The sequence below is a fragment of the Myotis brandtii genome, unplaced genomic scaffold (genome assembly GCF_000412655.1).
Source record: "Myotis brandtii unplaced genomic scaffold, ASM41265v1 scaffold1162, whole genome shotgun sequence".
Lineage (NCBI taxonomy): Eukaryota > Metazoa > Chordata > Mammalia > Chiroptera > Vespertilionidae > Myotis > Myotis brandtii.
This window is the reverse complement of record NW_005354021.1, coordinates 51,203-64,252: the sequence shown is the minus strand read 5'-3', so window position 1 is coordinate 64,252 and position 13,050 is coordinate 51,203. Positions and strand designations below refer to the sequence as shown.

General features: G+C 44.8%; 1 protein-coding gene across 12 annotated transcripts in view; it reads right to left on the bottom strand.

Moving 5' to 3' along the window:
- CASP8 (caspase 8, apoptosis-related cysteine peptidase) overlaps positions 1-12,413 on the bottom strand; it is a 34,823-nt gene extending 22,410 nt beyond the window's left edge. For 3 of the 12 annotated variants that reach the window (XM_014528574.1, XM_005858214.2, XM_005858218.2), the window contains exon 1: positions 5,816-6,351. The gene's annotated coding sequence lies outside the window, so the exon portion shown is untranslated. The other 9 variants (XM_005858215.2, XM_014528583.1, XM_005858220.2 and 6 more) reach the window with 8 other exon arrangements.
- Positions 12,414-13,050: the final 637 nt, after the last annotated feature.

The window sequence follows — 13,050 nt, the reverse complement described above, 5'->3', positions numbered from 1 at the left end:
TACCTATGATTCCATCATCCTAAGATAAACACCTAAGAATACTTTACTGTCTTTTGTACCAAATATTTTATGTCTCTATATTTTCCCTCACAATTTGTTATAATAATGTTATGGTCATAAGGAAACCCTTCTAATGTGTGGAAATAATTATTGTGTGAAATAATTAATGAGTGAAATGTTTGCTGTGTGAAGACCCCAATACTCTGTAACTTCCAAAATGTGGTGAACCCCCACTATCTTGATGTGAATGCCCTGAGCCCTTAGCGTAAACATCCTGCTCCTAGCAAAGGCACGCCGTCTGGCCCACACTGATAAGACACAGTTGTTTACTACTGAATATATAAGCACCAGATTTTCTCCAGCCGATGTCTCCTGCCTGAGAGGAGGACTCCACGTCACTCCGTCAGACAAGCCCCTGATTGACTGCTCTGCTGTGTGAGCCTGAACCAACTGTGGCCGCCTGTCTGTCTCTGTCTTCATCGTCCGTCTTTCGGTGTGCATCGCCGGGTGGCCTTTGCTGGAGCCTAGGACCCACTAGGAATAGGTAAATAAACCCTGTGTGATTGCATACTCATTCTGTCTGTGTGTTCATGTGTTCCGGTTCGGCTCAGGTCTCTAGACATTGAAGTACCAGGGGATAGGCCGTTACTGCTGACTCCTGGTCACCTGCGTTTGTCCCACTAAGTCTAGACAGATAATTAATTAATTAATTGGGACATAATTGGAACACAATTGAACACACCATATTCTTGAGGTGTAGGAGTATTTTTTCCATTGATAATGTCGTAAGTACATTGATGTCTTCATTTTTTCTTCTGCAATATGAATTTTAAAATCTATAAAGCAGCTAATCAAATGCATGGACCATAATTTATGCAACCAGTCTCTGATTACATTTAGGATGATCTTAAAATGCAAATTTCTATGTACACCTCTGATTATTTTCTTAGACTAATTGCCCAGAAGTAGTATTAGAGTCAAAAGAAATAAACCTTTTTAAAGCTTTTGTTCAAAAGTGTTTTCTGACAGTATATATACAGGGGTGGGCAAAAGTAGGTTAATAATAATTATTATTAATTACAATACAATAATGAACCCAGATAATTCAAGAATAAACTCTGTGTTCCGTGTACTCACAACTGTAAACCTACTTTGCCCACCCTGTATGTATATTACAATTCAAGGCCAATGGTTCTCTCTCATTAATTGATGTTTTTCTTTCTCTCTCCCTCTCCCTTCCTCTCTGAAATAAATAAAAATATATATACGTTTTAAAAATATTAATCTAACAAAGTTTCTAGCTCATGAGACTGTCCAGTAAACGCAGGTCCCAGGGTCCCTGTAGTTAGAACAGGAGTTTAGTTAGAACATGATTGGGGCTGGGCTCCTGTCCTCTGTAGCCAGCTCATCGCGCTCGTTTTATTATCTTTGCTGTAACATGACAATGTTTCCTAAGTGATTTTTGCATCGTATCAAAATGGCCACTTAGTAAATGCTAGTGAGGTTTCTTTCCTGGCTCAGGTTTCCAGCACACACTGGTACGATTGACAGTCAGTCTGTTTGTGTGTTTGTTTGTGTCACCTAGTTTTCTAGTCATAGTGCCTGGAAAGCAATCGCCTGCACAAGATTCTACACCATTAACCACAGGCTGCTGCTAGGCACTGGGTTCTAACTATAGGGACCCTGGGGCCTAAGTTTACTGAACAAACTGATGAGCTAGAAACTTGGTTAGATTAATATTTTTTTTAATATATTTTTATTGATTTCAGAAAGGAAGGGAGAGGGAGATAGAAACATCAATGATGAGAGAGGATCATTGATTGGCTGCATCCAGCATGTCCCACACTGGAGATCGAGCCCACAACCCAGGCATGTGCCCTGACCAGGAATTGAACCGTGACCTCCTGGTTCACAGGTCGACACTCAACCACTGAGCAACACCAGCCTCTAGTATAATTCTATTTTTAAATATTAAAATTATTTAAAAAATTTTAAAAGACCAAAAAATCACCCCAAAGCACAAAAACAGGAATTCTTAACTTCACAGTAGCAGAAAGAGGTCAGAACGTTATAAACCGAGCTAGTACATGCTGGAGCCTAAATTTAGACCTCAGCCACAAATCCACCACTGCCTTATGGCCACGATTTAACTACAAATAAATCTCATCTAATCACAAACAATCCTTCTGGCAATATTCTAGCAGCATCCCAGATCCTTTAGGGATATGGATAACGGGAAAAGAAATCCAAAACCTGCAGTCATCGTCTGAGACAAAAACCTGCACCTCATTCCAAGCTCAACAGGACTTGAAAATGGCTCTCAGGCCCAGCCCACAGTGATAGCGTGGCAACTCCCTCCCGTCCGGGGTGGCCACCTCAAAGTGGGGGCTCCCCCAGAACCTGCCAGCTGTCCACTCTGCACACAAACACTGTCCCCGCAGGCCCTGAAACCAGCGCTTTCACACGGCCCAGTGAAGGTGTTCAAACCTCAACAAAACCCTGTCATTTTCAAACTGAATGACATTCCTAAGTTCACCTATAAACACTAAACCCCACAAGTACAGTCTCGAATTTTGTCAGTAATTTCCTCTGTAATTTTTAAATTTCTCAAAATAAATAAATAAATGATTGAATTTTTAGGGCTGTGTGCATGTGTGCGTGTGTGTTTATATGTGTGTTCATGTTAGTGGGCATCTATGTGGGTGGGTACGTGCTGAGAAATGGTTAGCTGTAGCAGCAAAGTTCTTTGAGATGTAACATTTGCTTTCTATTCTTTGACAAGTTTCACCTGCATAAGAATCACTGTACTTGGAGCATTTCAGAAAAAACAAACAGGAATGCATCAACCTAAGCCAGTGGTCAGCAAACTCATTAGTCAACAGAGCCAAATATCAACAGTACAATGATTGACATTTCTTTTGAGAGCCAAATTTTTTAAACTTACACTATATAGGTAGGTACATTGTTATTAATGTAATTAGGGTACTCCTAAGGCTTGGGAAGAGCCACACTCAAGGGACCAAAGAGCCGCATGTGGCTCGCGAGCCGCAGTTTGCCGACCACGGACCTAAGCTAGAGAGGCCTTGAGATGTGCAATCTGTGGGCCCACAGGCTCTCGGCTCAAACACAAGGCTCATTTCCAGGAGCCCACGGCCACCAGATCCCACCCTCAGCAGCCTAGAAAACCCTAGAATCAAAGGCCTTCCTCCCCAGAGGCCCAACTGACCTTACCAAAGGCAAATCCTGGGACCCTCACCGCTGTTCTTCACAGGCCTGGGACCCGCACCGCTGCTTGCTTTCTGCTGGTCTAGCCAAGCCAAGAGTTTAAGCCGAATGAAGAGTGAAGCAGGTTTTTACTTCCTGTTTTAACTGTGAGTGGCACCTCCCACAATTTCATAATAAGGCTCGTAGAACCAAGAAATTGTTAGTTTTAGCTATGTAAGCTTGGGTGTTTTAGAGGCAAGTTTCATTACCATATTCCAAAATTAGAAAGCTGGACTAAATGATGACTAAGATTGTTTTCTTTTTACTTCCAGAATTTACCAATAGTCTAGGTTTATCATAAATTTTATGTTTTGCCTAGAAGATCAGGGTTCAATCCCAGTCAGGGCATATGCCTGGGTTGTGGGCTCGATCCTCAATGTGCAGGAGGCAGCCAATCAATGATTCTCTCTCATCATTGATGTTTCTGTCTCTCTCTCCCTCTCCCCTCTCTGAAATCAATAAAAATATATTTAAAAACATAAAAAATATAATTTTGATGTTTTCATTCAATAAATATTGACTGAGCACGTCTGAGAGATGTTGAGATCTGGAAACTGTGGGGACACTCACCACAGCTCACAGAGGGTCTGCTAACTCCCACAGCTAAGTCTCGTGGTTTTCCCATCGACACTCAAATACAAGAGTCACCTCCATGGGCCCCTAGGCCACCAGATCCCACCCTCAGTGGCTTACAAAACCCTGGAATCAACCCAGCCAACCTTACCCAAGAGGCAAATCCTCGGGCCCTCATCATGATTGGAGTCTGGGAGACGTAACAGTGAGCAAAACACACATTAGCCCGGCCTTTTTGCTGTCAGTCAGTTGAGATGTTCTCTGATGTTAAAAGTAGAAACAAACAAACAAAAAAACACCTCTTTCCTTGAAACTTCCTTTTTTTCTTTCCACATTGGCATATAAGCTTCCAGATGACGTAGACCCATCTTACAGCTCAGAGGATTGAGTGAGGTGTCTGGACAGGCCTCGTCCCCCGAGAAGGGCTAGGCCTCAGTGATGGCGAACCTATGACACTCATTTTTGTGGTTGATTTTTCTTTGTTAAATGGCATTTAAATATATAAAATAAATATCAAAAATATAAGTCTTTGTTTTACTATGGTTGCAAAGATAAAAAAATTTCTATATGTGACACGGCACCAGAGTTAAGTTAGGGTTTTTCAAAATGCTGACACGCCGAGCTCAAAAGGTTCACCGTCACTGGGCTAGGTAAAGGTGCCAGGTAACACCGGTGTCCTTCACACCGTTGATTCTGCTCATAAAGACTGAGCGAAAACACAAACAGAATGCAATCCTGTTGGTGCTAAATCCTGGCCCAGGGGGAGTCCCCGACCCTCGCTGCCTCCTGAGCATCCAGCCCAGCCCTGTCCCTCTGTTCTGTGACTCGCTCCTGGCCTAGGCTTTGAGCTTCACAAGGCCAGAGGCTGCATCTCTCATGCCCGTGTTCCCAGCACCTGCCACGGGACTAGTGCTGTCTGGAGCATACAACGGTTTCCTGCAAATGGACAAGAAAAAGAATCCCTGTAGACAGACAATGGGTGCAAACATGGGGTTCCCTGACCTGGTGCTCAAATAGCCAAAGTGAATCAGTGACACTCAAACTCGTCGTAACCTGGGAAATGCAGAAGAAAGCAAGGAGATACCCACTTTACCCCTATCAGGTTGGCAAAGATTTGCAAGTTGGATCAGGTCAAGGGTCAGAGGGCAAGTCCTTATAGAGAACTGGGGAAGCCGTCCATCACTCAATTCTGTGTAGTGGTTAGAAAGTGGTTAGAAAGGCGAAATACACAGAATGTAAACTACACAAAGTGCTTACTTTTAAAAAAGGAAACAGAATGAGTAAAATAATACAAGTAATACATTTGTCATAATAATTGCTAACGCTTGTTGGGTACTTAGCCAGCCAGGCGCAAGCAGTTACTACCTCTTATCACCTTGCAATGCCCACAATCACCTCATGATGTCGTATTCATATTAACCCCATTTAATGAGCAGAAGCACAGAGAAAGTACTTGCTCCCGGTCACATAGTTAAAAAATAGTGCCCACACACAAAGCAACGACACATTTTGCAAAGACACAGATCCATTCGGGGATACAGATCAAAAGATTTCAAGAGCTGTCTTTTGGGAACCTCCCAGTGTAGGAAGCAGGGATCAAGAAAGAACCTAGAATAGGGCAGGGGGAGAAAGGGACAGTGGGCCTTCGAGACCAAGGACCCAGGACATTGGGTGACAAAAGGATTCACGTAGCCCTCTGCCCCAGCACCAAACAGAGAGGAAGCAAAACATAGTCTTGTGGAATCTCCAAGCTGATCCGGCAGGAGGGAGACACTGTCTATGCTTGAGGCCGCTGAGGTTTGAGGAGACTGAGAAACTAGCAGAGGAACTGGAGATTTCCAGAGCTGAGAAGGAGCAAGGCCGGTGGCTGTAGCTCAGAGAGAAACACACGTGGAGATCCTGGCGGGACCCAGAGGCGTCCTCACTCGGCAAGTCCCAGCAGCGCGGTGTCCAGAAGCCACTCCGCAGTGGCACTCACCTGCTCCACCTGTCCCGGCAGCACCATAGTCACCAGGCCCCTAATCTCCTAATTTCACACGATCACATTCCACACAACCAGAGGGGAGGCGAGGGAAACCATGAAACAGAGCAGGAAGAAAAGGGTGGGGATGGAACCGCCTCCAGTAACTTTTCTTTCACTTTCGTCTCTCACCAGAACCCACTTCCTGTCTCTAGTCAGCACAGTCGGAATTCACTAGCACGTTAAGCAGGGCTTTTAAACGTCACCAGAGAACTGTGCAAACGTGTTCCTGCGGCAGAAGGGCAGAATCTGGTGTTTGAGAAAGAAACTCAACAGAAAGAACTAGAGAATAAATTTGTTTCCTAAGACAGGAGGGCAGACGAGTGACAAGTAGTGTTTCTTATTTAAAGAGACAGATGCCCAATTTCCAACCATTCAGAAGCGGAGGTGACGGTCGTCAGCATGCATACTAAACACCAGGAAGCTGGACGTGCCTCATTGGAAAGCACTGATGCTGACTACATTTCGTAGTAATAACCCCTGTGGTTTTTAAAGACAGGCAAGTGAAATGCCATTCTTCCTTGAAAGAGGTCTGGGGAGAGGAACCGTCCCTCCGGGCAGTGGCTCAAATCTGCACGAAGCCATGGCCCAGCCCCTCAGATGGGGGGGCAGGGGCTCTCCTTGGGTCTGAGCGGGCTGCTAGCAGAAATGTGGGGGAGGTTCTGCACAAACATGAGGCGGGTGGGGCGGCCCAGCCCTGAGGTAACAACACTGTCCCAGCCCTGGCCAGGCTCCCAGGTTAGGAGTCACCAGGGCCAGTGCGGTGTCGAGCCTGGTGGTACTACGGATGGAGATCTGCGCCCCAGGACCCTGAGCCCCGGGCCCTCCCCGGCTTTTCTTCATCCCCCGTCCACTCCTCTGTCTCTGTTTCCAGGAATTTTCTTAGAGGTTTCCTGCCTCTTTGTTTTCACATCTTGTACATGTTATAACCAAAACGCTGACAATCATGCAATAACCTAGATGCTGCGTCCTTTACACACGTTTTCTCTAATTCTCACAGCAATGCAGGGTCTTGTTCTCCCGTGTTCTGGATGAGGAAACTGAGACTCAAACTGATAACAGACTCAAACTCAGTCCTGTTGGACCAAACACAGGATTATTCCACGATAACATACTAGCCCTCTTTCCCTTGATTTGAAATAAGCAATGTGCTGGAAAAGCAATGAACTTGAGCTAAGACAGTGGCCTATGCACAAAGATCAGAAGGTCTTTGGTTCTCTGTCACCTAAGAAAAAGGAGTTGGCCTCATGGCACCAGCTAACATTTACCAAACATTGTGTGTGCGCTGGACACAGTCACCTAAACTGGCTCATTTCACCTCAGAAGTGGATGCTATTTTTGTTCCCATTTTATGGATGAGGAAACTGAAGCCTGAAGAGGTTGAAAGACTTGGCCAAGTGAGCTAGTGAGTGACAGAACGAGGTCTGTTTGTCTCTAAGACCCCAAGCGGTTAATCACTGTCTAAATATTAACACACAATGATGGTTCTCAACTTGACTGGTCTGAGAAGTAACTGGAGAGGTTTAAAAAAGGATCAGTCGCCCTAACCAGCTTGGATCAGTGGAGAGCTTCGGCCTGCGGGCTGAAGGGTCCCAGGTTCAATTCTGGTCAAGGGCATGTACCTTCGTTGCGGGCACATCCCCAGTAGGGGGTGTGCAGGAGGCAGCTGATCGATGTTTCTCTCTCATCGATGTTTCTAACTCTCTATCCCTCTCCCTTCCTCTCGGTAAAAAAAAATCAATAAAAATATATTAAAAAAAAAAAAAAAAGAAGGACCAGTCTTCAGGCCCCAGCTTTGAATGCCTACCTGAGCAGAATAACTGGAGATAGAACGGACCGAGTACTTCGAGTAGCCCCAGGCCTTCCACTGTTCTTGCCACCATTGTTGCTTATGCTCAGGCCTCTGTAAGGTGGCTATTTTAATGACTGGACATAGTGTACGGATGAGGAAACTAAATTCAATGTCCATCAGCTGACAAATGGCAAGACCAGCAAATAAACCCAGGACTGCCTCCCTCGAGAATTCATGCTCATCCCCCAGTCCGCACCCAGGCCCAGCCTGGCAGACACGGGTCAGCCACTGGCGGTGTGAGGGTTCATTCAACAGGAAACTAGGAGGCGTGAAGAGAGAACTCTCAGGGATGGGCCACTCACCACAAAACAGGCAGAAACATACCTTGCATCTTGAACAGGAAGTGCACTACATTACTTAGGAGGAAGAAGAGATTCCAACTTGCCCGGTAACAGCTCAGCCAATGGGAGCCTGCCATAACTCAGCCAATGAAAAATCATTATCCTATGACCATCTGGTAGGGGCAGAAATAGAATGCTAAGGAACCAGCTAGAATTGCAAGAAATATTACTCATGCTCTGTTAACCATGACTGTTTCGTTCTGATTAAAGGAGGCACATCCTAAACTGGCTGGCAGCCGCCCTCCGGACCTGGGAATGCAGCCCGCCCTCCCCATTTGGAGCTGCCTGTTATCTTGGAAAGATGAACAACTCTGCTGCAGAAACCAGAATCGCCAGCCCCTCCAAGATCCCAGTCCTTGCATATCTGTAAACTGCCCATTTGCCCTTTCGCCTACTTTCCTTGTACTTCTACCAATCTAAGCAGTCGGCTTATGGTAGGGTCCAGAGCAGATTTTTGTGGAAGACCTGCTGCTCTCCCATACTGCCAGCAGTATTGGAATAAACGCTCACATATGACTCAACCCTGTCTCTGCTTAATTGGCTCGAGTGGTGACAGGCAGCACGGACCCATTGTTTGTCTGGTTACACATTCAATTTCTTCCTATAGAAATTGAATGTGTAACCAGACTATACAGCATAAAGAGTGTTCTTCTCCTTTGTTCTCTGGACTTGCATGTGTACCCCATTAGACCACATGTCCTGAATTTCAATTCTTTGTTATTCCCAAATAAAACCATTTTGCTGGAGAAATAGCTGGCTATTTATTAAAGGTCAACAGAGGCATTCGGGGCCGTGCTGTGGATGAGTGTGGGCAAGGAGGAGGACAAGAGGGGGTGTCTCAGGGCTTCCACTTGTGTCTTTTGTAAGGTATTGACCCTGGGCCCTCCCAGTCTTAGCTCTTTTTTAAAAGGAAGATGAATAATTAGCCCGTGAATCAGGAACCTGAAGTCAGTTACCTTCCTACTGTGATCTGCAAGGATCATTATTCAGTCATTTGCTCTAAACAGTTTCTCGCCTCAATCTTGACATATATGTCTGTGTCTATTTGTTATTGGAAGGAATAATGTATGGGGTCTTTCACCCCAGGGAAGCTGGAAGACCCAGAGGTGCTGCAGGAGCTGCAGGACTTGGGGGAGCTGGTCCCTGCCCGCTGCACCGTGAGGACAGCCTGGTTTGACTTAACCACCAAGTGGTTTCCGCCGTCGTAAATCTTAGCTCCCGCCTGAAGCCCTGCTCTGGAGACTCAGGCTAAACGCCGATTTGGCTCTGAAAGTGGAGAAGGACTGAAGCTCCTCTCCGCGTGCTGCAGCACACCCTTCCCATTGATCTGGACTTGAACCACAGGACACTTGTCAGGGATCAATACTGACAGCGAAACAAAGATCTCCTGAACGTGCATGTGCTTTGTTTGTTGCTTCTTCATTAAGTGGCACATAGCTGACTCACAGGCCCTAGCCTCACTCCTACTTTGACTCTAGCATCTGGCCTTGGTTCTGGGCCTTGTATACTCCCTCCAGGAAGTGGTGAGGGAAAGGAAAAGAGATTGCATCTCAATTGATCTATTTCATCCCCTCCTGGGCCTTGCTCGAAGAGAGTCAGCTAGTTGTTGAAAAGTTCTTCACCGCTGGGATTGTAAGCCTTTTGGTTTTTGTTTTGGCGTTGAGATGATTAGACAGTCACAGGCAGATAGAAGAGGTTACAGTCACCGACTTTAACAAGCATGTTTTGCAACTGGCTGGTGGCCAGTGCCTGCTGCCCAAAACTACTGCAAACTAAGACCCATATCACTCACTGATCTAGAAAGGAGGAAACTGAGGTAATTGTTGGGTTGCGATGCCAATATTCATGTCACCAACCTAGCTTTTTCAATATTTTCTTGACGTTCTGAACAGGATGAGGGTCCTTTATGTTCTTGCTTTACTCTATGCCTCTACCCAAGAAATGGAGCACCTCGAACCCTAAGGACAAGTGTAAAGAGTCACTTAAAATTTTTCATAAGGATAAAATATACATAACATAAATTTTACCATTCTAACCATTTTAAGTAGATTCACACTGTTGTGCAATCATCACCACCATCCAAGACATTACATACATTAAGTACATTCACACTGTTGTACCATCATCCATGAGCCACTTTTAATGATATAATAAGACCATATTTATTAAGCATGGTGGGTTTTTTTAAACATGTTTATTGTGATGTAATTCACATACCATACAATTTAATGGAGTTTCATATTTTCACAGAGTTGTGCAATGATCTCCACTATCAATTTTAGAACATTTTCATTATCCCCCAAAGGAATCCCATACCCTTTGGCAATTGCTCCCACTTTCCTCCCAAGCTCCCCAGCCCTAAGCTATTTTCTACCACTAATCTACTTTCTTTCTTCTTAAAAATTTATTGATTTTTAGAGAGAAACATCCATTTGTTGTTCCCCTTTATTTATGCAGTTATTGGTTGCTTCTTGTATGTGCCCTGAGCAGGGATCAAACCCCAAACTTTGGGTTATGGGAACACGCTCTAATCAACTGAGCTACCTAGCCAGGGCAAGCATGATATAGTTTTATAGCATTTTCCCTACTTTGTCATTTGACCCTCATTGGTAACTACATTTTTTAATCTAAGACAGGCAGGGCAGGTGTTACAAAGACATCTAGGAAACCAAAGCTCAGAAAGGTGAAGTGACTGAGCTGAGAGAAAGGATAGTCTTTCCATGAAATGGAAACTGGCATAACTGCACATCCACATGCAAACACACACACACACACACACACACACACAGCAATATTGGAATAAACGCTCACATATGATTCAACCCTTAAAACAAACAAACACACACCTTAAAACAAACAAACAGCCTTAGCAGGTTTGACTCAGTGGATAGAGAGTGGGCATGTGGACTGAAAGGTCCCCAGTTCTATGCCGGTCAAGGGCACATACCTCAGTGAAGGGCACATACCTCAGTTGCAGGCTCCTCCCAGACTAAGCCCTGGTCGCACACTCAGCCTGCTTGTTCAGTCGTTTGGTCGTCCCTCACTAACCCCCCTGCCGGCCTTGTCACCCCACGCAGCCTGCTGTTCGGTCGTCTGTCCGGTTGTTTTGGTCATGATGGCCCCTGGCATTTTATATATTAGGATGACAGATTAATTGGATAGCCATAAAAAAAGAGAACCTTCTACCTATAGAAATGCAAATCCAGGTGGATCCGAAGCCTAACTATATAAGAAACGCTAAGAGGATGTCTTCATGACGGAGTAGACAGACCCTTAAATAGGTCGCAAAAAGTGCTAACCCGTAGGGGAAAAATGATCAACTGAACATTCATTCATTCATGTATTAGAGGTAAGAGCTTCTGTTCAAAAGCTGAATCATGAAAAAAGTCAAAAGGCAGGCCAGAGAGATATCCGTAATACTTTCAACAATAAAGAATTTAAATTAAAAAAAAAAAAAAAAGGCCAGAGAACAGGAGAAGAAAAGTTATGACCTGGAACAGTCTCCATGATGTGTTGGTAAATAAAAAGTGTCACAGACACAGAAAAGCGCAGAACAAGAACAATAAACAGTCACGGCTGGGCGGGCCCTAGAAGTCAGAAAATGGCGTTTCCCCTCCTTCAACACCGTCACTTGATTTTCGGAGGGACATTTTGCATCTTCTTTTGAAATGAGTAGTATTAATTGAAAGACTCGGTTTGAAAACCTAACCTGATAGTATTCCCACTTGGGAGTGTACAAGGCCTGTGCTCACCAGATCTGCCGAGTCAGGCACCCTGCACGCCCGCCATGGGCCGCTGGCACCCAGAGCTCCGCTAGCAGGCCTCCGACAACCCCGTGTGGTCCAGTTGTAAGGAAGGCTCCCCAGGACTTCCTTGCCCTGAATTTTCTATAATATTGTCCTGGATATTTTTAATCTTGTTAATTACTTAAACAGTAAGGAAAAGAGAGAGAATTCATCACCACAACTAAGGAAGTAGGGTGTTTGAAGCTCGAAAATGAAAGCTGTTTCTCATTAGTAAGTTGTGATCATCTTACTAATGCTGAGAAATCCAGCCGCCCTGGCAGAGAAGGCAGAGCTGAGGGGGAAGGGCCGAGCCAGGAGGAAGATCTGTACCCCGAAAGCTGCAAGGACCCAAATGGGCTCTCAGGTGGTTGCCAGAGAAATACATAATTTATATATATTCAGTTAAAAGAAGAGTATTATTTGGATGTCCCAGTAGTCTCCAGCCTAGACAATTCCAGAAACAAACTGGTTCCTTCCCAAAATTCTAAATAAATCTTACCAGTGGGCAAATACAGATGGTTCTTTCTGGATGTGTTCTCGCCAAGAAAGGTCCTTGAGAACTGCTGGGTGCTTCTCTCACTACTCGAGAATATAAAGGAAGTCGAGAATAAAGGAAGTTAAATGAGCACAACTGAAATTTGCTGAGATTAGAATAGACTCTGCCAATCAGCGTGAGAGGGTGGGGCTCTGATAAAAGCACATAATATTTAGATGACAACTCTCTTCAGTAACTGGGATTTTTTACTTATTAAGCCCAGCTCCGGGAGTCACGTTTACTCAGCAAGGGAGTCGTGTCTATTCAGCACTCAGCACAGCACGGGTTGTAAATGCCTACAGGCCTCTTATTGGGAGCGATACTGATTATGTCCTCAGACTAATTACCTCAATGTCTGACCCATTCATGCCCATGATGGGGTCGCCTAGGTTTCTCCCTTGAGGTCTGGATTGCTCAATTTAGCTGTTTTCCCTTTGCTAAAAGAGGGTGTTGGAGAAGGGAAGACAATCTCTTCATTTCTCAGTTCAAATAGTTAATGAGTGCATGATGATGTGCTCTTTTTTTCATTTAGGGTCTCAATTTTTTTTTCCCAGGATTCTAGTCAGGACATTCATTCATTCAAAATATATGTGATAAGGGTTCACTCCCCTGGAGGGTGGGGAAAGGTGCAGTTCTTGCTCAGGACACAGAACAGATTGCCCACTTACAGTTGATGGGAA